The sequence below is a fragment of the Pan paniscus genome, chromosome X (genome assembly GCF_029289425.2).
Source record: "Pan paniscus chromosome X, NHGRI_mPanPan1-v2.0_pri, whole genome shotgun sequence".
In the NCBI taxonomy this organism is placed as follows: Eukaryota; Metazoa; Chordata; class Mammalia; order Primates; family Hominidae; genus Pan; species Pan paniscus.
In genome coordinates, this window is record NC_073272.2 from 35719113 (window position 1) to 35743443 (window position 24331).

At 43.6% G+C, this 24331-nt stretch overlaps 1 long non-coding RNA gene across 2 annotated transcripts in view; it reads left to right on the forward strand.

The window, feature by feature from the left end:
- The window catches only part of LOC134729832 (uncharacterized), a 577505-nt gene that overhangs the window by 178774 nt on the left and 374400 nt on the right, over window positions 1-24331 (forward strand). For both annotated transcript variants that reach the window (XR_010111316.1, XR_010111317.1), the window contains one exon: window positions 7093-7269. This is a non-coding gene — a long non-coding RNA (uncharacterized LOC134729832). The remainder of the gene's footprint in view (window positions 1-7092; window positions 7270-24331) is intronic.

The following is a 24331-nucleotide window of genomic DNA, read 5'->3' on the forward strand; positions in this document are numbered from 1 at the left end:
GGGTCAGTCTGTTGCCAGAATTCAGAAGTCTTAAAAACATCTCCAAAAGATCAATCTTAGGTTCTAAAATAGTGATGTTATCTATGCAATAGTGAGGGAGTTCTCATGAGATCTGATGGTTTAAAAGTGGCAGTTTTCCCTGCACACTCTCTCTCTCTTCTTCCACCATGTAAGATGCACCTTGCTTCCCCTTCACCTTATGCCATGATTTTAAGTTTCCTGAGGTGTCCCCAGGCATGTGGAACTGTGAGTCAATTAAAACCCCTTTCTTTATAAATTACCCAGTCTCAGTAATTTTATGGCAGTGTGAGAATGAACTAATACAACAGTCTATTCACTCTCTGTCTGAATTACATTTTTTCCCCTGAAAAGAAATGTGAAACAGTCTCCTTATGATAGAACCACACAAAAATTCAGGAGGTAATCCCCAAGTGACTTACCCTCCCTAGAAAAAAACTGAGTTCAAAGCCATAGTTAAAAATTTTCTTAAACTTACAGAAAACCTTCAAAAGTTTTCTAAAGAATTGAGGGCCTTAATTGTAACTTTTCAACCTGAAATACCTGACCTCTGCTAACCATACAACATGTTGGTGAGACCTGGGGAGTTCCAAAAAGGATAAAAAAGGCAGAATAGTGTTCTCCTGAGAATAGTAGTAAAGACCCAATTGCAAATGATTTTTTGAAAGCCATTCCCGGCCGGGCATGGTGGCTCACACCTGTAATCCCAGCACTTTGTGAGGCCGAGGCGGGCGGATCACAAGGTCGGGAGTTCGAGACCAGCCTGGCCAACATGGCGAAACCCCGTCTCTACTGAAAATACAAAAAAAAAAAATTAGCCAGGCGTGGTGGTGGGCGCCTGTAATTCCAGCTACTCAGGAGGCTGAGGCAGGAGAATTGCTTGAACCCGGGAAGCAGAAGTTGCAGTGAGCCAAGATCGTGCCATTGTACTCCAACCTGTGCGATAAGAGCAAGACTCCATCTCAAAAAAAAAAAAAAAAAAAAGAAAGCCATTCCCAAAGTGTTTCAGCTCCATGGCAATTAACAACTAAGAATGACTTTTAGGCCTGCCCTAGGCCACTTGTCCAATAAGCAACCCATAAAACAACAGTTTCTAAAGAATTTTTGCCATTTGTGCAAACAACCAGTAAATTGGAAAAGGGACTACCCCAAAGTTTTCAAAGAAAGCCCCTGAAAACAGGCTACTACCCTCTGATAATCTCCGTGATAAACACCAGGACTGAGTGGCCTCCAAGGGAAGCTCCTGCAAGTTTCTATTGGTTATGCTTTGCCCTGCTTGTTAAAGGGCTCAGCCTTGAAGTTGGTAATTTAATGTAAAAATAAGCAACATTAAAGTGACCACTGTTAAACTGAATGGTCTCCAAAATACAACTTTCTGACATTTATCTAGCTATTTTGAAACTCTTTGTAGAAGATATTTACACCTATAAAGGCAATCTCCATTTATAAGGGCATTTCACTCTCTGCACCTAAAACACTAGAAACTTTTACAATGGAAAATACATTGGTTTAAAATTTATACAACAAACCTTACCTTTCTTTAAGGTACATTTCCTAGTCGGCTTGTTTTAACTGGGCCTTTATCTACACCTTTCTTTTTTCTGCAACTAATAGTGTTTAGATCTATGTTCTGTAAATTTGACTACATGGTTTCATCCGGGATGTTTGTCTAAAGGAGGGAAACTGTTTGAAAAATGACAAAGAATCTTATTGGAGCTATAAGATGTGCATCTGAAACTGTCTTTGAAAGAATTATAACTGAGGAAATTATGACAGTGAAAGAGATCAGACCTAACCAACTATATCTTGCTTCTAACCTTTAAGCTTTCCTTGTTCATTCCTGGGTGTAGGCAGAACTAACTTTGGAAAGGAATTCAGTTCATAGTTTGAAACAAAATTGATGATAGCCCTTTCCTGAAAAGAGCTCCTTTTGTCTTGGGGACTAGTCTGCCTTCTCAGGACTAACAAATTGGCTACGAGATTAGAAATTACAGTTTAGGGGTAATGCAGCCTCTGGCTCCAAGAGTCTTGTAAAACCTAAGAACAGTGCTTGAGCTATTTTGCAGACCCTGCACTGGATGGATTATCTGACACCACCCAGGTCAGTAATCTGGCTCAACCAGTTCTGCCATCCTACCCAAGAACAGAAGACGGCAAGAAAAACTCACTTCAACCCCCTATGATTCCATCTCCAACCTGACCAATCAGCACTCCCCACTTCCCAAGCCCCTACCTGCCAAATTATCTTTAAAAACTCTGTTACCTAAATGTTCAAGGAGACTGATATGAGGAATAATAAAATTCCTGTCTCCTACACAGCTGGCTCTGTGTGAATTACTCTTTCTCCCTTGCAATTCCCGTTTTAATAAATCAGCTCTGTCTCTGCAGCGGGCAAGGTGATTGTGTTGGGCGGTTACACTTCTGCCTGAGTGTCTGTATGTCTACATGTGTTATGTATATGTGATACTTTTCTGCCAAAATGTGTGAGAGAGCTCTAATTAATTTACTTAAAGAAAAAAGTAAGTGCTTAAATAACATGTTTTACCATAAAAAAAGAACCTAACTCAAATGCTTTGGTTCGTGTGACTTGGGTAAAATTTTGGTAAATAAGACTGGAAAAGAGCTGTGTCTTCTGATCAGAAAACAAAACATATATTTGACTTTAGGAGGTGGTGACTGCCTAACTTTTACATGCTGTAGAAAATGGCTAAGAGGGAAATAGGTTAAGATGATGTAAACCAAAAATAAAATTCTAAGATTCCCCCCAAGCTACAGATAGATACCCCCTTTAGTCCAAGGGCATTTCAAAGTAAAATTGAAAATCTAGTTCAGGATCTGACATGCCTCATTATACTCTCTTCTCTTTGGAATTCAGGAACAACTGACCAGCATTAACATTAAAACTGAGATCTTAAGACTGACAAAACAGACTTTTTATAGCAATAAGACACCCAATTCAAGCCTGAATCTAGTATAGCATCACATAACAGAAAGCAAGCCCTGAAAGAAGTATTTTACCCCTAAATATATTTATTTGACATATTTTGAAATGGCCCTGCAAAGCTGTTTCTTGTGAAGAAAACCTACATTCTGTACAGAATCCCCTTTCCTTTCCAGGTCTTTCCTCTGATCCAGGAGAGAATTAATTAAGACTCAGGCAACTTTTTAGGTCTAATTACAGCTCTGAAGACTGCTACCTGGAGGTTTCATTTGCATGATAAAACCTTGGTCTCCAGAAACCCTTATCTTAACCCTTTCTACTGATTCCAGCTCTTTAGATAATATCTCTTTCAACTAATTGCCAATCAGAAAATCTTTGAATCTTCCTATGACCCGGAAGCCCCCCACTCCCTGTTTCTAGTTGTTCTGCCTTTCCAGAATTCTGGGTGAACCAATGTACATCTTACATGTATTGAATGATGTCTTATGTCTCCCTAAAATGTATAAAACCAATCTGTAGCCTAATCACCTTGGGCACATGTTCTCAGAATCTCCTGGGGCTGTGTTTTGGGCCATTTCTCACTCATATTTGGCTCAGGATAAATCTCTTCAAATATTTTACAGAGTTTGAGTCTTTTTTAATCAACAATAATGGCTAGTTTTGTTTCACGTCTCATAAAATTTACCAAAAGAGTTCTAACATAATTGTTAAAAATCAGCATATTAGGTGAGTATCAGTGGCATAAACATTTATAAATTCTTCATAATTTAAAAGCAATTTTTTTTTGATAATGTAAACTCCAAATATCTGAGACAGGTCCCAGTCAATTTAGAAAGTTTATTTTGCCAAGGTTAAGGATGCAATCTCAGGAGGTCCTGACAGCATGCGCCCAAGGTCGTAGGGGCACAGCTTGGTTTTATACATTTAGGGAGACATGAGACATCAATATATGTAAGAGGAACATTGGTTCAGTCTGGAAAGGTGGAACAACTGGAAGCAAAGGCAAAGGCGGGACAACTTGAAGTGGGGAGGGTGCTTCCAGATCACAGGTAGATAAGAGAAAAAGGGTTGCATTCTTTTGAGGTTCTAATTAGTCTTTCCAAAGGAGGCAGACAGGTACGCATTTATCTCAGTGAGCAGAGGGATGACTTTGAATAGAATGGAAGGCAGGTTTGCCCTAAGCAGTTCCCAGCTTGACTTCTCCCTTTAGCTCAGTAATTTTGGGTCCCAAGATTCGTTTTTCTTTCACAGTACCATGAAACGTTAAAGTGAAATTGAGTAATAGATACTCATTAAATGTCTGGGTCATTTTCTAAAAAAGTTAAAATACGAAAACATTTTGATTAAGCCTAAGTGTAAAGTTTATATACTTTGGCATTTTGTTTTTATATGGTATAGAGCAGCTAAATATTTGAGTCTATAAGTAAAGATTTTTTAAAAAATTGTTCTGTGAGGAAGTGCATGTTTCTAAATATTGTAAAATATGCATTTAAAAAATGTTGGTTTGATAGAGTTCAAAATTGCTTATTTCCTAGGTTGTCACAAAAAATTAAAGTTACTGACAGTTAAGAATTCTAACTATATGTGTAATTAAAACTACTAGAAGTAGGGGGAAAATTCTGTATGCAAAGTATAGAAGGAAAGTAAGATGTGTTTTTGCTGAGAAAAATTGTAAAAAATAGAAGGATATATTTTTGTTTAGAAAGAGCATTTTTTTAATTCAGAGATTATTACAGATTGTCCCAAAATACAGAATTGGGAAGGAAATAGAAACAAGGCAGGAAGGTACTAGTTAGTAGGAGAGATGTGAAAAGAAGTTATAAGTATGAGGAGGCATTATTGGTAAAGAGAGATGAAAAGTGAGAGTAATATTTACTTTTGTATGAGAGAAAACTTTGCATGGTTAAAATGATGAGGAAGAAGGGAAAATAGGTGTTTGTCCTAATATGCCAGGCCAGGTCTCCATTAGCAACCAGAGCCGTCAGCCTGTACCAGCACCTTACTGTCACTCTGATGAATGTATAAGTTAAACATTAAAGAACTGGAGAAACTGGTGCCTTAGTACAGAGGCTAGAATGTAAAAACAAGTCCATTAAGATACTGTCTGGGCCTTCTCAGACCTTAGAATTTAATTAAAATAATGGAGACATACTTGCACACCGTGTACCAGGACCCACTTTAGATTAAGTAATTTTTCCAAGTCTCTGAAGTAATTGTCCAGACCCTGGACCCTAGTTAAAGATGAGATAGAGTGAAACACTTTGGCTTTCGGCTTGTAGGTGCACTGAATGTATATAAGCACTAGGAAAAACTTGTAACTTTGAGTTGGTCTGGTGAGTTACTCCAACCTCCTCCCTGTAACCAGCTACAGAAATGAACTCCCTTCTTTCCCAGTCTGTCTGCATCTTGTTATTGAACCATGAGAGCAAGCAGCCGGACCTTGTTCTGTCCAGGAACAAATCTAGCAAGCCAGACAGGAGGGAGCTGCCCTCAGTGGCCAGCCTCTTGCAACGAGATGGTCACTGGGAAACTCCCAGCACCTGCCAGGTACAGTTTGTCCTGAGCTTACCTGATGCAAAGACTGCCCATCCTTCTATTGCTGGGTAAGGGCAGAGGTTAGGAGCAAACATGCTTGAAGGATCATTCAAACTGGATTGTAAGTGGATTGTAAGCCAGAAGACTATTATTTCCTCTATTTGGGCTCACGTAGCCATTTGTTTTGGTACCATTGAGAAAGCAATATGACTTGTTTGTGTAACTGCTTTGCATTTGTTTGAGGATTCATTTGCATTTGTTTGTGAAAATTTGTTCTGTTTGTCTGATATTTGTTAAGTTTAGAGTACTCACTATGGGCAACACTGCATCTATTCCTACAAATAGTCCTCTGGGGAGAATTTTGTCAGATTGGAAGCACTTTGGTTATCCACCCATGACTAAAAAAATAGTCTATTGTAGCAGAGCTTGGTCAATGTATGTTTTGGGGTCTGTGAAATGGTGGCCAGTTTTGGATCTCTAAATTTTCATACCCTCTATCAATTAGAATTGTTCTGCCAGAGGTCAGGCAAATGAGGCAAAATACATTATGTCCAGGCATTTATGTTACTGCTTAATAAGGATGGTAAAGAAAATGGAAATAAGCTAATGGTGCAGTACACTGCTAAAGTCTGTCCCGACTCCCAAGGGGAGAGAGAAAAAACCTCTGAAATCCAACAGTTAATGAACACTCTAAACCCCATAGTGGCTGCCCTCCCATCTCAGGAAAGAGAAGGAATGTCACTGCCAGAGTACAGGGAAGTAGCAGAGCTACTGTCTTCTTCTTGGACTAACCAAGGTACTAATTTTGGCTGGGGAGTCACCGAGTCCAAAGCAGGGCTATTCCCACTACGATAATACCCAGTAGGAGTCAATCAGCAAGGAGTTCCAGCCAGATGTTATTGGGCCTATAATACCACTATATTTGCTACACAATGTCCCACCTGAGAAGATGTGCAGGCTCTCCTAAACATTAAGGTATCTGGTTTTAAATAAAGCAAAGGAAGAGGCGCAACATCTTCATAGTGAAAATCCAAATGACACTCCAGATCCTGACAGGGCGATTCACCACATGGACCCAAATTGGGATATTGTAGAGGACATACATCGCAGTGTAACTAACATGTATACTAAGTGCCCTTATTTTCCTGGAGATCATAAAGGGTTTATACTATTGGATTTAAAAGATGCTTTCTTTTGCATTCTCATAGACACAGAAAGTCAATTGTTGTTTAACTTTGAATGGACAGATCTTGAAGCCGCAATGCAGTTTCAATATTGCTGTACTGTACTCCCACCAGGATTTAAAAACTCTCCGACTACATTTGGAAAAGCCTTCGTTTGAAATTTAAGGAGTTTAAGATTGGAAAATGGAATACTGTTACAATATTTGGATAATTTACTAATAGCTACCCCCTGTGAATGGGAATATCACAATAATACTATTAAAACTTTGGACCATCTAGCAACCTGTGGGTATAAGGTTTCAAGTAAAAAGGCTCAAATATGCCAACAAACTGTGCAATACTTAAGTTTTTTCTTACAGAAGGGAACCAGAGCTCTAACAATTGAAAGGTAAAATACAATCACTTCCATTGCAGCACCCACTACCAGAAGGTTGCTGAGAGGATTTCTAGATGTGGCAGGGTTTTGTCTATTGGATATGGATTCCTAACCATGGACTACTGGTAAAGCCACTGTTTGAACTGTTTAAAGGAGCTAACAATAACATCTTTGACTGGGAGCAAAACACCAGCATGCATTCAAACAACTGAAACGTAAGTTAACCCCCACCCTAGCCCTGGGGCTCCCAAATCCTCATAAGCCATTTCAACTGTGTATGCATGAGAGACTGGGTCTAGTGCTCGGGGTCCTTATGCAGAAGTTAGGAGAAATAAGACAGCTGGTGGCCTACTTTTCTAAACAGCTGGACACAGTGGCTACAGGCTGGCCCCCCTGTCTGAGAGCACTTGCCACCAACTGCCTAGTATTAAAGCAGGCTGAAAAGCTAACCTTGAGAAAGCCTATTACAATCTACGTGCCTCATCAGGTACTAGTGCTACTTTAGCAAAAGAGAGGCTATTGACTGACAGCTGATGGGTTAGGCAAATACCAGGGCAGACTCTTACATGACCCCGCTATGAAATTACAAACCACCAGAGCTCTAAACCCAGCCACATTACTACATCCTACCAAGGAATCAGAGGACCCCATGCGTAATTGTTTGGAAATCATTATCAAGTGTTTTCCAGCTGCCCTGATTTAAAGGATGCGGACTTGCTGCATGCAGACTGGATATTGTTTGTGGATGGGAACAGCCTGGTAGCCAATGGGAAAAGAAATGCTGCATATGCCATGGCAACCTTTTCAGAGGTAATAGAAGCAAAGATTGTACCAATGGGAACCTCTGCACAGAAGGCAGAACTGATTATCCTTGTGAGAGACTTGCAGTTGTCCCAAGTATACAAGGCACATGGAATAAATTGGAGACTACAGTCAGCATGGAGACCACAATCTTCTGGACAGACTAAAAGTATAAATCAAACACTAAAAACAATTATTGCCAAACTGCGCCAGGAAATTCAACCAAGATAGGCTCAGGTAGTTGGCATTGCACTGCTCCAGGTAAAAGTGACCCTCAGAAGTAGGAGTAAGTTAAGTCCCTATGAAATTATATATTAGGAGAACCTTTGCTGCTAATCTGTCTCCGGTTACTAGGGTTGTCCTTAATAGAAAGTCAACTATTAAACAGGATGTTGCTCATTTGGGACAAATTCTTAACATTTTGCATAAGCTTACTTCCATCTGGAGCATTGTCTGGTGATCAAGTACTGCTAAAGAATGGAGGGCCCAACTCAACAACTACAGGAGAAATGGGAAGGATCCTACAACGTGTTGCTGACCACCAATTCGGCACTGAAACTGGTGGGCATGAAGCCATGGGTGGGCATCAAGCCACCACATATGGGTAAAGAAGTTCCTACTAGATGAAACATCCATGACAGAGGACACCAAGGCCCCCAAATGGGAGTTGGAACCCATGGAAGGCCTAAGGTTTCTGTTCAAAAGATGATAATCTATTATTTTATAATATTTTTCTTCACTGTTCCTTTTGTTGTTTCTGCTTACACCTCTAACCTTTTCCTATAATGGGCTCAAGAATATGCAGATAGCCTACAGCAAGACTCTTGCTGGATCTATTACCCCTCTCTAGTACCACAAGACTGCTTTGGTGGGTCTCCCCCCATACAAGGAAAATTGGGTTACTTCCTAGAAAATCATAAAAAATGGGCAGGGTCGCAGGTGAGGGGGATAACTAGAAAAAAAGTATTTCTGAATGGCCTGTAAATAAAACTTTAAATAATCCAGGGCACAGGTTCCTTCTTGAGCTATAGTTAAAACTGAATGTTGTATGTATATTCCCAATAACTCAGAAAACATTTATTTAGCTTTAAAGAATATGAACCAACAGATTGAAGCCCTCTATAGCTCTGCACTGTCTCTCACTAAATTAATAGCATCTTGGTTGGGTGAAGGACCTTCTTGGTGGCAGAAAATTCTGGTTGTCCTAGCCACTCTCTTGGGCATAGGCATAGGCATAACACCATGTTGTGGACTATATTGTTGTTGTATGCTGTTCCAAAACATTCCCTGAGCTCATAAAATCATGTTTCAACAGGCACTGGCTTTGAGTTCCCGAAGCCAAGAACACTACCAATGGCAAGTAGATATTTAACACTCCAATGTCTCTTGACGATGACCCTCTTCAGTAGGAAGTAGCCAGAGAGAATAAGTCATCCACCTCCCCTTACTGCTATTATATTATAGCTTATACTCTGTACTAACCCATAATAGATTAATGCTTGAAACTAACATGATGGAAATCATGCACAAATTGACAGTGATGATTGTGGCAGGCCGGGTCTCCATTAGCAACCAGAGCCGCCAGCCTTTACTGACACCTTACTGTAACTCTGATGAATGTATAAGTTAAACATTAAAGAAATGGAGAAACTGGTGCATTAGTACAAAGGCTAGGATATAAAAACAAGCCCATTAAGACCCCACCTGGGCTTTCTCAGACCTTTGAGTTAAATTAAAATAATGGAGGCATTCTTGCACCCTTTGTACCAGGACCCACTTTAAGTAATTTTTCCAAATCTCTGAAGTAATTGTCTAAACAGACCCCAGACTCCAGATAAAGATTACACAGAGTGAAACACTTTGGCTTTCAGCTTGTAGGTGCACTGAATGTATATAAACCATAGGAAAAACTTGTAATTTTGAGTTGGTATGGTGAGTTACTGCAACCTTCTCCCTGTAACTGGTTGCAGAAATGAACTCCCTTCTTTCCCAGTCTGTCTGCATCTCGTTATTGGACTTCAAGAATAAGCAGTCAGACCCCATTCTGTCTGGGAACAATAAAGGTAGAATGCCAAGATGTTTTTTATAAAAGAAGTATAAGACAAAACCGAACGTTTAAGCAAGTTGTAGAAGATTTGTGGAAGATAAATGTCATGAAAGAAATTTTATGTGTGATCAAGATGGGTAAAATGAGAAGGGAATTATTTATGTTTCTTTCTAGAAATTGAATGTTAATATCAAAATACACTAATGCAAGGATAAAGTTTGAGCCCATGTGTTGGAACAACAGAATTTTTTCAGAGCATTGAACCGCTCTTTAAGAGGAAATTTTGAGAGGTCTATTTTTACTTTTTAGATAACTGGCCTAGGAGGCAGAGATTCTATTTTTTAAGATAATTTATTGTGCTTTGTGGCTTTAAATATTTTAGCAGTTTGGTTTGATTTCCTAGTGACCTATGATCCTATTTTGATCAAATGTTTTAAATCTTTGATATTTGACAAACTTCTCAAAAATCAATGTTAAATCATTTTAATCTCCAAGCAAAGTTGGGACATTCCAGTGATACCTGGAATTTCTCCAAGGATCTGTAAAAGAGAGATATTAAACCTATTGATTTAATGTGATACATTAAATTACATGGGAAGCATTGACAAAATAAAAAATGATGTTTAAGCTTCTACAAGTTATATTAATATAAATATGTTATTAATATGTGTTCTAAAACTGTATAAAGTTCCTAGAAATCTAATATAACTTGGTAGAGATGCTATTAGTCATAATTTTGCTTTAGAAATAACAAAATGTCTTGGCAATTGTGTTATTATTATAATGAACTCTCATCAGGTTTTTAGCCATGTCCATTGTAATTCTTGATGTCTACTGTGAATTCCTTTATTCTCATGCTTTTCTGAAAGCTTCTTGCAAGCAATTATAATCCTGAAGTTTTCTGTCTTTAAGCAGCTTCATGGAAAGAATAAAAAAACCTCTGAAAAGTACAAGTTTCTAATAAGTTTACTTGAATTTTCAAAATTCTAATGAAGAAACTGATGGGTTTGTTAAACTGCTAAACAAGAACAGAGCTAGAATTAATTACATGAGACAATAAACTGATGACAAAAAATGGGCTTTTAAGGCTTCATTTCAAACCTTGCTGGTTCTGTTAGTGTTTTCTTTTCAAGATTTAAGAAGCTGTTTCCTTTAACCTCTCTATAGCTTACAAAAATTTGGAAAAACATACTTTTCTAAACAAAAATTGAAACATTTTCTTTTCCTCTCTCCTTGGTCTCTTCAGAATTCAGAAAGTATTTGTGAGTATTCTTATTTTTATGGCAATATGATTATTTGTATAAGTTCAATACAAAATATGTTTTTTTATAACAAGATACACTTGAAAACATTGTTATATTACCAAGGCTTTGACTGGAACGTTATATTTGAAAATTTCCCATTTGAGAATGCCTGGCTTCAAAAATTTCTGGCCTTAGAGTGAGTGGGCAAAAGTTTTCACTTCCTGGAAGGCTCAGAAACATCAAGACATTAGATACAGAATGAAACATTCAATGTCTGCCTTGGTTTGGCTTATTAGCATTGAGAGATTTTTAAAAGTTCAATCTGAAATTCCTTGTCAAAACTTCCAGCATGGCAAATTTTAAAGGGATGTATTTAATTATTCTTGCCACATAAATACATAAATAATCAGGCTAAATTTGACACTAAATTTATTTTGCAACCACTTTCGTCTTACTATGATCATCTTCGGTAGAAATGGGAGTCACTATAGAGATAAAAATTATTTTCCAAAAGAAAACTCAGTACACCTGTTATTAGATTGCAGTGCTGTTCATTGTTTTCTAGTTTTTCCTATCTACTTATAGGTAACTGGATTCTAAATTCTAAATTCTTCTACTTTTCTCTAATATATGGCTACAACTTTCCAATGAAGAATGAAAACTGCTCAGTTACTGAAGCCCTATAAGCCAAAATTGGACAAATTTTATGTAAATTACAAGGAACAAGTCTCATGCCAGATCTGTGGGTTCCATAGAGTTCACCAGAATATCCTATGCCACAACTGGAGACATTTAAACTTCAAACCAATACAAGAAGTTTCTGACTTCATGCTGTGGACAGCATTTCCAAGACCATCAGAACAAGATTTTCTATCATGTTGAGACTCTTACCCCTCTTAATATTTCCTTATGCCTACCTCTTTCACTTGGCAGGAAAATGCTGTAGTTAAAATTTCACATTTAGTAGATTTAGCAAGTAACTTGTACTTCCTGCTTTAATTTAACCCAGTCATGGGATGCTAGATTACCTATTATTTTCATAGAGAGAAATCTATGCAGATGATGACCTTTATTGTCAACATGGATAAATACAGTGGGTATGATAGAGTGGACTACTTGGTTCAAATGTGTAAACTCCTTGTCTGGTTATTTAATTTTAGTTGGCTTGGTTCACGGGGACCATGGCTAAGAAGCATACTCCAAACTCTTGTTATTATCTTCCTGGTAGTCATAACAGTAGTCTTCCTGGTGTGCCGTATCCACCTAAAAAGTTTTGAATGTTTCTATATAGCCATCGGTCAAACATCAAATATTCTCTCTCTGGCTATAACAACAAAACTCAAAGAAATGCATAATAATGAGGAGGACACTGTAACCCATAAATGACATGCTAAGACAACAAACACAAAATTATGGTAACCAGGAGTAGCAATGATGTCCTATGGTGATGTCTCACCTAGGTGAGAACCTGGCAGAAAGAAGGGAATTGTAAAATAAAAATTTTAGGAGACCATTATTTTGGACTAAGCTTCTGCACTAGGCCTTAACAGACCAGACTAGAAATGAAAGTGGAGCCACCCGTGCTAAAGTTCTATGTTAACATACCCAAACTAAGTTCTTATGTGACCTTCTGAGAAATCAGTAAAAAAAGAGATAACAGCCAATTTTCCAAACAGGCAAGTTTAAATCTTCACTCAGCATAATGGAGTTCCCTTTGCTTAATCCTTACACAGAAAAGGCATGTGTTGGTGATCAGATGACCCCCAGAAAAACTGCAGATGCATAAGTGAGATATAAATGATTATTCTTACATTCCACTGAGTTTTGGGTTAGTTTGCTTTATAGCAATATTAAGCTGACTGATAGAAGCATCATTGCTAGACTAAATTTTTATAAATCTGGAGGAATTTAATGGATTTCAAATTGTTGGCCTGTAAAATGAATGAAAAATATGTTCATAGTGGTAGCACATCGTGTGCTGGTATGAAAGGTTACCTAAGTTTTGAGTCAAAAGAGTAGGGTTCCAGAAACAGTATGTTTTTTTTATATTGGGCTTTTATAAGTTCTCTCAACTTTTTTTTTTTTACCATTTTGATATGTTAGTCTTTCTAATAAAATGATTTGCCTTTTAGTGACAGTATTGCATTTTTGATAAGATTAAGCACAATAACCTGAACTATCTGAAGAAACAAGCATCATAGAGCCATAATTGCTGTGTTAAAAGTTTTCCTAGAATAAACACAAAAAATAATTGAAATACCTATATAATAAGTGATATTAATTACATAGAGTTAATGGACTGGAGGAAAATAAACATTATAGTTATTAAACATGATATCTCAAATTGTTTCTGGTAGAAGGTATCCACGTTACTGGCAGTGAATCTGTATGAGTCTACAGCAACAATTCTTGCCTCCTCAGAAGAAAGAATTTGACTGAGGAGCACAAGGCAGAAAAAGAGACCAAGGCAAATTTCAGAGCAGTAATGAAAGTGTTATGCCCAGACCGTTTGTTCCCCAAAGAAGACCACCAGAGTCAAAGCCAAGTGGCAAGGATCTTTACTACAAGTTCGAACCTGGTCCCTCCATTCCACAGCATACAAGAGGGCCCTGAACAATGCGAGTGTTTGCTTTTTATAGCCTGAAAGTTACAGGGGAACAAAGGAATTCTTTTGGTTCCCGCTCTTTCAGTAAAACTTTGAACGGCTGTCCCCTCATCTGTCCCCTTATCGGAGACTTTCCTGGTGGTGTTTGTACTGGGCTTGTTTGTTTTGAGCCCGGGGGAAGTTTAAGAGATATATGGTGATATGTGGTGGGATGGGAGGATGGGATGTGTTTGTACTGGGCTTGTTTGTTTTGAGCCCGGGGGAAGTTTAAGAGATATATGGTGATATGTGGTGGGATGGGAGGATGGGATGTGTTTGTACTGGGCTTGTTTGTTTTGAGCCCGGGGCTGAGGAATGCGCCCGGCTCTTTTCATTCCCCCCTTTCTTTTCAGGTATTTTTAGAGCCAATCTTGGGTCTTATAAGTCTGATTCTGTTTCAGCGTTTACAGGTTGGTATTGGGCTCTGAGGACCATGAGTTGTACAGTGTTAAACCTTTCTTTAACGAACCGCAAAATTCTGTTAACAACACAAGGTCCTACGGTAAGCAGAAATAGTAGACTCAGCAGGGGTCCAAGGAAGGGGGCTAACAGAGAAAACATAGATGAGTTCCACCATTGGTCTGCAGCTGAAGCAAACTGCCGTGTTCTTACTTCTGTGCTTAACTTGCGTAACTGTTGGACTCGGTCTTCCACGAGTCCTGATTCATTTATGTAGAAACAACAGTCTTCCTTTAGAAACATACACGTTCCCCCTTTTTCAGCAGTGAGTAGGTCTAAGGCCCTCCGGTTCTGCAAGGTTACCTGTGCTAGGGACGTGAGCTGCCGCTGGAGGGAGGCAAGGGACTCAGCTGACTCCTCCATAGCAACGGCAAATTGTTGGTACAGCTTGTTACTTTCTATAAGGGTGTGACCTAGGGCTCCCCCAGCCATTCCGGCCGCCATGAAGGATGCGGTGAGGGAGATTCCTGCAATGAGGGGGAGAAATATGGCTCGTGCAGGTCTCGGTCTAGGGTCTGGGTGAATAACAGCACTAGTCCAGTTACCGGTATACCCTAGGAACTCGCCGGCAGTAAGTAGAGTTAACCGGGGAACTAATGTGACAGGAAGACACAGTAGGTTGGTAACAGAGGGGCTTGATAGGTTTTTAGATAATGTTCCATTACACCAGAAGAATATGCCTGACGGAGCCCTTAAGGTGATGTTAGGGGGCGTTGCAGTGATGTTGCAGAGGCTGGAATTAGTTCCTGAGAAACAGTAGGGAAACTTCTCTTGACTGGGGTTTAGGTATAGTGGCACGTTAGGGATAGGGGCATATGAGAGGTTTTGGTGGTTGTTAGCTTGGGCAGAGGTGGATGATCCCCATGGCAGGAGGACAGCGGTTAGCGGTGGACGCCCTAGAGTGGCACACAGAAAGCAGCCAGACAGGCTGTGAAGTCCTGTAAGGTTGGCAAGTTCTAATCCTTCTTGCAATAATTTTAACCAGGAAAAAGGACGTAAATCTTGTGTCAGGCGGTTTTCTTGTCGCTGGATATTTCCATGGACCAGGGGCCGTACCTGCACTAGACCCCGCCACAGATAGAGGTGACTGCTAGGCCATGTGGAGGCAGAGGAGTAATATACAGCCCCGTGTTGAGGCGTGGTCCAGCGGGAGTTCCAGGGGTCTCTAACTATCCATGTATATGAAAGGTCTCTATCTCGTCTGCGATGGAAGGGCCATCTGGGATCTATCTGTTCTTCTCCACCCCACCATTGATATTTATGGATGTTACATTAGTTATAAGGGCAGCCGGCACTTTGGTGCCACCAATAGTGCTTACAATTGTATTCAGTCTGATCATACTCGAAGCATATTATTGGTGCCACTGGTTTGGCTACTGGGAAATCGGTAAAATTTAGTAAAATTGGGCTATTGCACCCTGAGGAGGGGCAATCTGCACTGGCCACTAATTTCCCGGGCTTATGAGGTTGCCCAGGGTGGGTTTGGTTTTCATAAAGCCAGAATCTCCAGACAAAGGGATTAGGAGCTGGCTTTATGTTTTCCCCAGCGGCCACTAGGGCGACTAATGTTAGAGTTAGACTACCTAACTGCATGTTTGCAGTGAGTTATGCTGCCGGCGCAGGGTGAGTTTTAAGGGGTTGTTCTTAGCTCTGTCCACAGTCCACGTGTCCGGTGCTTCAGCCGCCGCCGCCGTGATTGGCCCCAGAAGGTCGGAGGTTGGGTCCACTGGCTTGACGTGGGTGTAGTGGATCCACGATGCAATGCCTTCTACCTTCAGGGCGGTGGGTGTGGTCAGGAGTACTTGGAGTAGTCCTTTCCACCTGGGCTCTAGGGTCTCTTGTCGGTGTCGCTTAACCAGGACCCAGTCTCCCGGCTGGTACGGATGGGGTGTCGGTGGGGGACTGGTCTCATATAGCTCTCTCAGCTTGGGCCAGATTTCTTGGTGAATTTTCTGTAAGGCTTGTAAGGAAAATAAGAATTCAGAGACATTTTCTGTTTCAGACTTAAGCAGGTCATCTTATAAGCTAGGAACCAGGGGTGGAGGTCTGCCATACATGATTTCGTAAGGGGTGAGGCCCAGTTTGTAAGGGGTATTACGGGCCCAGAACAGAGCATAGGGGAGAAGGACTACCCAATTAGCGCCAGTCTCTATAGTCAATTTAGTTAAGGTCTCTTTTAAGGTCCGATTCATCCTTTCTACCTGTCCTGAACTCTGGGGCCTGTAAGCGCAATGTAGTTTCCAATTTGCCCCAAGGATGGAAGCCAAGTCCTGACTTACCTTAGCGACGAAAGCAGGCCCATTATCTGACCCTATCTGGATGGGGAAGCCATACCTGGGGAGGATATCTTCCAGAATTTTCTTTGCTACGACCTGAGCAGTTTCTCTTTTGGTTGGGAATGCTTCAGTCCACCCTGAAAAAGTATCTACAAAGACAAGTAAGTACCGGTACCCGTACTTTCCTGGCTTTATTTCAGTAAAATCTACTTCCCAGTAGATACCGGGCCTGGTTCCCCTGAGCCTTGTTCCTGCTGCAGCTTGAGATTGGGGGTATGCGTTGTTAAGCTGGCAGACTTTGCAACTTGTCACGATACTGCTGGCCGTCTCAGCTATATGTCTGATTTTGAGCTTGGAGTGTCTGATCAGGTCTATCATCTGCCGGGCCCCCATGTGGGTGGTTCGGTGGATGTGTTCTAACACCTGTTGTCCTAATTTTTCTGGTAGGATGGTTTGGTCATTAGAATCAGTCCACCACCCATTCTGGATTTGTTTCAGGGGAAGTTTGTCAATCCACTGGAGATCTTGTTCTGAATATTCAGGGAAATATGGCAAGTCCCGGGGGCCCGGGTCAGGGAGCTGGAGTGCAAGGAGTTGGCTGGGAGCCTTCGCCACATTTCTTGCAGTTTGGTCTGCCAGAAAGTTGCCTTGAGCAGTTGGAGTAGTTAGTTTCTGATGCCCTGGGCAATGTACAATGGCTAATTTTTCTGGCCTCCATAGGGCTGTTAGCAGAGCTAGGATCTCTTGCTTGTTTTTTATCTCTTTTCCTTCAGCCGTCAGTAACCCTCGCTCCCTGTAAATGGCCCCATGTATATGTGCCGTTGCAAAAGCATATCGGCTGTCTGTATATACTGTCAGCTTTTTCCCCGCCCCTAAGGTAAGAGCTTGGGTGAGCGCTATCAGTTCGGCCTTCTGGGCCGAGGTCCCCGGGGGCAGGGGTTCCGCCCAGATTACCTCAGTCTCTGAAGTTACTGCCGCCCCAGCCTACCTCTGGCCTTGATGCATGAAGCTGCTCCCATCAGTGAACCAGACTAGGTCGGCGTCAGGAAGTGGGCGGTCCTGCAGGTCTTCTCGAACTCCGTGCACCTGAGCTAGTATCTCGGTGCAGTCATGGAGTGGGGCGTCCAGGTCCGGGTTGGGCAGCAGCGAGGCAGGGTTTAAGGTCGTTGGGGGCAGGAAAATTATCCTGAGAGGATTTAGTAGTAGTCCTTGGTAGTGGGTGAGCCGGGCGTTACTCATCCATCGATTAGGTGGCTGTTTGAGTACACCTTCGATGGCATGTGGAGTAATGACCCGCAATTCTTGCCCCATGACAAGTTTATGAGCATCTTGCACCATCAGAGCCGTGGCCGCAATCATTCGGAGACAAGGGGGCCACCCGGCAGCTACTGGGTCTAACTTCTTTGACAGGTAGGCAACTGGCCTCCGCCAGGGGCCTAAGTTCTGAGTTATTACCGCCTTGGCGACACCCTTATTTTCATCCACGTATAAGTGGAAGGGCTTGGTAACATCAGGTAGTCCTAGTGCAGGCGCGGAGAGTAGGGCGGTTTTAATCTGTTGGAAGGCCAACTCGGCTTCGTCTGTCCAATTAAATGGTTGTTGCCCCCGTGTTGCCTGATACAAGGGTTTAGCCAGTTCTGCGAACCCAGGTATCCATAGTTGGCAAAATCCTGCCGACCCCAGGAACTCTCTCACTTGTCGGGTGGATTGTGGCCTGGGGATCTGCAGAACAGTTTGTTTCCGGGCGTCTGTTAGCCAGCGCTGCCCTCCCTTAAGCAGGTACCCTAGATATATTACCTCTGGCTTACAGATTTGAGCTTTCTTTGCCGAGGCTCGGTAGCCTAGATTCCCTAGAGCTTGTAAGAGACCCTTGGTCCCTTGGATGCAAGCTTCTTGGGTCTCAGCAGCAATCAGGAGGTCATCAACATACTGGAGTAAAATTATTTCAGGGTGTTTACGTTGGTACTCACCCAGGTCTTCATGGAGGGCCTCATCGAACAGGGTAGGAGAGTTTTTGAATCCCTGCGGCAGCCTGGTCCATGTCAGTTGGCCACTTATGCCCCTATCAGGGTCATTCCACTTGAAGGCGAAGAGCTTTTGGCTCTGAGGGGCTAAAGGCAAACTAAAGAAAGCATCTTTCAAATCTAAAACAGTGTACCATTGATGTTTAGGGTTTAAGGTACTTAGGAGGGTATACGGGTTAGGTACAGTTGGATGTATGTCCACAACCCTCTTGTTGATTTCTCTTAAGTCTTGTACAGGTCTGTATTCTCCACTATTAGGTTTTCGTACCGGCAACAATGGATTATTCCAGGGTGAGTGACATGGGCGTAGGACCCCTTGGTCAAGGAGCCGGCGGATATGCGGGGCAATCCCTCTCTTGGCCTCTAGGGGCATCAGGTATTGGCGTACCCGCACGGGGTCTGTCCCAGGCTTAAGTTCAATAAATAAGGCAGGACGGTGTTTTGCTAGACCTAAGCCCCCCGTTTCTGCCCACGCTTCTGGATACTGCTGGAGCCAAGTTGCTATGTCCTGGTCAGGGGCCGCTTTCTCCTGGTGGAGCCGGTACTCATCTTCTAGGTTTATAGTCAGGATGGACACGGTTTGATTGTGGGGGTTGGTCACGACGGGCCCCTCAGGGAGGAAATGGATCTGTGCTCCCATTTTAGTTAGCAGGTCTCTCCCCAATAGGGGACAGGGGCTCTCAGGGATGACCAGGAAAGAATGGGTTACATTCTTGGCTCCGAGGTTTACTGTTCTTTGTGTTGTCCATGGGTATTTCTTAACTCCTGTGGCCCCTTGTACCCACGAGGATTTGGAGGATAATTTCCCATTAGTTTTAACTAAGACCGAGTGCTGTGCTCCCGTATCGACCAAGAACTGGACTGGGGACCCCTCCACTTGCAAAGTTACCCTAGGTTCGGGGAGGGGGTCCGAACGAACCCCGTCTTCCCTAGTCTTCGTCTTGAGTGACTAGTACGGGTGTAGACCTAGGGGGTCCGGGTCCCTGTCCTCGTGGTTTCTTTTTGGGGCAGTCTCTTACCCAGTGGCCAGCCCCCTTACAATAGGCACATTGGTCTTTGCTCAGATTATCATGCCGGGGGGGCCGCCTAGGTTGGGTGTACTCTGGCTGTAGATGCTCTTTCTGTACCACTGCTGCCAGGACCTTGGTCATTTTTTCAGTGGCCTTAAATTGCTTTTCCTCTGGAGTATCTCTGTTATTGTAAACCCGCTGGGCTATCTGAAGGAGGTCCTGAATCCGCTTTCCCTCCAAGTCTTCTAATTTCTGGAGTTTTCTCTTAATATCTGGGGCTGCCTGATTTACGAAAGACATTACAATAGCTGCCTGACTTCCTGGAGCCTCTGGATCTATGGGGGTGTACTGTCTAAAAGCTTCCGTTAATCTTTCTATGTAGGTAGCTGGGCTCTCTGTCTTTCCCTGCAGAATAGAATATACTTTAGCCAAATTAGTGGGCTTGCGAGCAGCTGCCCGGAGACCTGCCATTAGAGTCTGGCGATAAAGGTGTAGCCGTCCCCTACCTTCTGCCGTGTTGTAGTCCCACGCCGGCCTGGTCAGAGGAAAGGTTGCGTTTATGAGGTCGGGGTTGGCAGTCGGTTGACCGTCGTCCCCTGGGACCAGCTTTCTAGCTTCTATCTGTATTCTCTCTCGCTCTTCCGTGGTGAACAAAATTCGGAGGAGCTGCTGACAATCATCCCAAGTGGGCTGGTGGGTGAACATGACACTATCTAGTAAAGCCAGTAAATCCTTGGGGTTGTCTGAAAACCGAGCACTCTGAGTTTTCCAGTTATACAGATCACTGGTGGAGAATGGCCAGTACTGGAGCCTGGGGATTCCTGTGTCATCCGGGGGTCCTATTTCCCGAAGGGGTAAAGCCACCATGGAGTCAGGCGGCTGAGGGGGGCTGGTCCGCGAAGTGCGCCCTCGCGTCCTCCCCGCCGGCCCTTCAAAGTTACTTTCCCTTTCAGTGGGCCCATGAGTGCCGGCCACCTCCCGTCCGCCTGCTCCCTCCCGCAGCTCAGCCAGGGGGGCTGGGGCCTGGGGCCTGGAGGTGTACGGAGGGGGTTCTGTGAACAGTGGGTCCCCGCTGTCAGGTAAAACAGGATGGGGGGGGCAGTTGGTTGCTTGGATTTTAGTGGTCGAGCAACTAGTGCCTTACAGGGTTCAGAGGCCAATTGGAAAGGGGACAGCCAAGGAGGCGGGTTCTCAACAAGGTCCTGCCATATGAGGATATATGGGATATGATCTAAGTGGCCCGCACGCCCAGGTAGGAAAATCTTGGACTTTACCCTAGTGATGACAGCAAGTCGGAAGGTCCCTTCGGGCGGCCACCCCACATCAAAGGCAGGCCATTCGGAGCGACACAGAGTAATTAGCTTTCCTTTCCTGATTTCTATACCAAGATCATGGCCCCTTGCTCTAACTTCTTTGAAATTACTCGTAAGGAGAGATAGAGGAGTGCTCTGGGTATTACCCATCCTGTAATAATTTGTAATCTCTTCCTGTAAAGGAATGTGGGTTTGAATCCCTGTGAAGGAAATCTGATCTGACTTACTTATTAATGATATCTAATCGCAGGCGCACTTTGGCAGCCCTGGTCAGAGGCAGCTGCTGCCCGCCAAACCAGGGCAGTTCAGATCGCAAGCGTGCACCGGAAGTCCGGGTCAGAGTCAGCTGCCTGGATCGCGGTCGCGCTGGGGCAGCCCAGATTAGAGACAGCTGCTGCCCGCCCAACCGGGCAGCTCAGATACGGCTGCTGCCCGCCAAACTGGGGCAGCTCAGATTGCAAGCGCGCACCGGAAGCCCGTGTCAGAGTCCCGCCCAACCAGGCAGCTCAGATACGGCTGCTGCCCGCCAAACTGGGGCAGTTCAGATCGCAAGCGCGCACCGGAAGCCCGGGTCAGAGTCAGCTGCCTGGATTGCGGTTGGGCTGGGGCAGCCCAGATTAGAGACAGCTGCTGCCCGCCCAACCGGGCAGCTCAGATACGGCTGCTGCCCGCCAAACCGGGGCAGTTCAGATCGCAAGTGTGCACCGGAAGCCCGGGTCAGAGTCCCACACAACCAGGCAGCTCAGATACGGCTGCTGCCCGCCAAACCCGGGCAGTTCAGATCGCAAGCGCGCACCGGAAGCCCGGGTCAGAGTCAGCTGCCTGGATCGCGGTCGTGCTGGGGCAGCCCAGATTAGAAACAGCTGCTGCCCGCCCAACCAGGCAGCTCAGATACGGCTGCTGCCCGCCAAACCGGGGTAGCTCAGATCGCAAGCGCGCACCGGAAGCCCGGGTCAGAGTCAGCTGCCTGGATCACGGTCGCGCTGGGGCAGCCCAGATTAGAGACAGCTGCTGCCTGCCCAACCAGGCAGCTCAGATACGGCTGCTGCCCGCCAAACCGGGGCAGCTCAGATCGCAATATAGATCAGATGAGAGCCAGGGGACATCTCCCACCGGTCTCCGCTGGCTGTCCTATAGCGCGTCCGCCAGGACTGTGCCAGCTCCAGTTTCAGACCTCGCAAGTCACAGATTCGGATTCAGAACAGACACGGACAGACAAATGGAGACGAGCCAGCTCACCTATCAGTAGATCGATCCTAGCAGATCCGTTGACCAGGGGTCTGGTGGGCTTGGGGAATCCCGGACGAGCCCCCAGATGTTATGCCCAGACCGTTTGTTCCCCAAAGAAGACCACCAGAGTCCAGAGTCAAAGCCAAGTGGCAAGGATCTTTACTACAAGTTTGAACCTGGTCCCTCCATTCCACAGCATACAAGAGGGCCCTGAACAATGCGAGTGTTTGCTTTTTATAGCCTGAAAGTTACAGGGGAACAAAGGAATTCTTTTGGTTCCCGCTCTTTCAGTAAAACTTTGAACGGCTGTCCCCTCATCTGTCCCCTTATCGGAGACTTTCCTGGTGGTGTTTGTACTGGGCTTGTTTGTTTTGAGCCCAGGGGAAGTTTAAGAGATATATGGTGATATGTGGTGGGATGGGAGGATGGGATGTGTTTGTACTGGGCTTGTTTGTTTTGAGCCCGGGGCTGAGGAATGCGCCCGGCTCTTTTCAAAAGTTTATTTAAAAAGGATTTAGAACAGGAAAGAAAAAAATTATGCTGGGAAGAGAACCAAGTGGGCAACTTGAAGGACAAGCGCAGTGCTGAACCTTGATCCTAGGAATTTATAGGGTGGCCCAACTCTGGCATTTTGTGCCTCTTTCCCATGATTCTTTCCTTAGGGTGGGCTGCCTGCACGTGCAGTGCCCTCCTTATCCTTTGGAAGTGAGCACACACAGTGTATTTAGGAAGTTGTGCACATGCCCATCTGAGACTTCCTTCCCTTTTCCAGGGGAGTGCCACCAGAAGATCATACGCTACCATTTTCTCTCTCTTTTTCTTTGTCTTTTTTTTCTCTCTTTCTTTTTTTTTTTTTTTTTTTTTTTTTTTTTTTTTTTTTTTTGAGACAGAATCTTGCTCTGTTGCCATGCTGGAGTGCAATGGCGTGATCTTAGCTCACTGCAATCTCTGCCTCCTGGTTTCAAGTGATTCTCCTGCCTCAGCCTCTCAAGTATCTGGGATTACAAGTGTGTGCCATCACACCCAGCTAATTTTTGTATTTTCAGTAGAGACGGGGGTTTCACCATGTTGGCCAGGATGGTCTCGATCTCCTGACCTCATGATCTGCCCACCTCAGCCTCCCAATGTGTTGGGATTACAGGCGCCAGCCACTGCGCCTGGCCCATTTTGTCTCTTAATGCACATGCCCAAGAAGTTGTTTCTCCCTGGAGCCTGCATTCAATTAACACTTAAGTGCAACAGGTGTGGACCATCAGGAAATGGCCTTCCCCTGGCACCAGCTACCAATTACCATTTTCAGAGAGGCAATGTGATAATTGTCGAATCATCACCTGATTTTCCTGGTGGGTGGGGGAAGCCTTCCTCTGCCCTACTCATGCCTATCTAACTGTCTGTAACATTCCCCCTGTCAAGAGCCCAATACCCCACATCTTTGGGGTAAACTTGGTGGTCAGTGTTCTATAACTACCTCCCACTGACAAAGTGGTGGTGATTCTCTGGGTCTTGGCCTCTTGCTAGCTGTGAGGGTAGGAGGGTGCCTCTTGGTGTTGGTGAAAGCAGTGTATAGCCAGGTCAAAGGGAGATGGGCAGGATTTCACATCCTTCCTGTCCCACTGATGGGCAGCCTGGGGGTCCCCTGTAGAAGGGTGCCTCTTGAAAATTTAGAGGACAGTATCCCTCACTGAGAATCTTCTGGAGCTTGATGGCCTAAAGCAGAGGAGACAAATTAGGTTATTATAATTAGAAGAATGTTAAAATGAAATAAGGTAGTGAAAACAGCTCCAAAAAATCCTGAGGCAGTCAACACTACATGCTAAGGTAACTAGTAGCTATAGACATGCCTGCTAAAACTTGGGTGCATTGAGCTGCTAGCCAATTCCAATGTGTGCCCGTAATTAGAATATTATCTAGATTTTTACATTACCCATCCTGTTTATTTCTTCTGAGCTGCAGCAAGAGATCACTGGTTGGTTCACAGGAATAAGCAGGGTTGTTCTAAAATGCAGACAAAAACTTAAAAACAACTGATGAGACTAGAATCTAATGGTAGGTGTACCATAACTTTTGAAACATAATTTCTGTCTCTCTAGTCCTCATTTTTGTGAAAAACAAATCATGATAGGATTGATTTGTCCAAAAAATAAACTTTAGTCTTATTATACTTGGCCTCATTATTATCATAAAGTGCAACAAGAATAATTATTTTTCACGTAGGCTTTTAACTTGGCT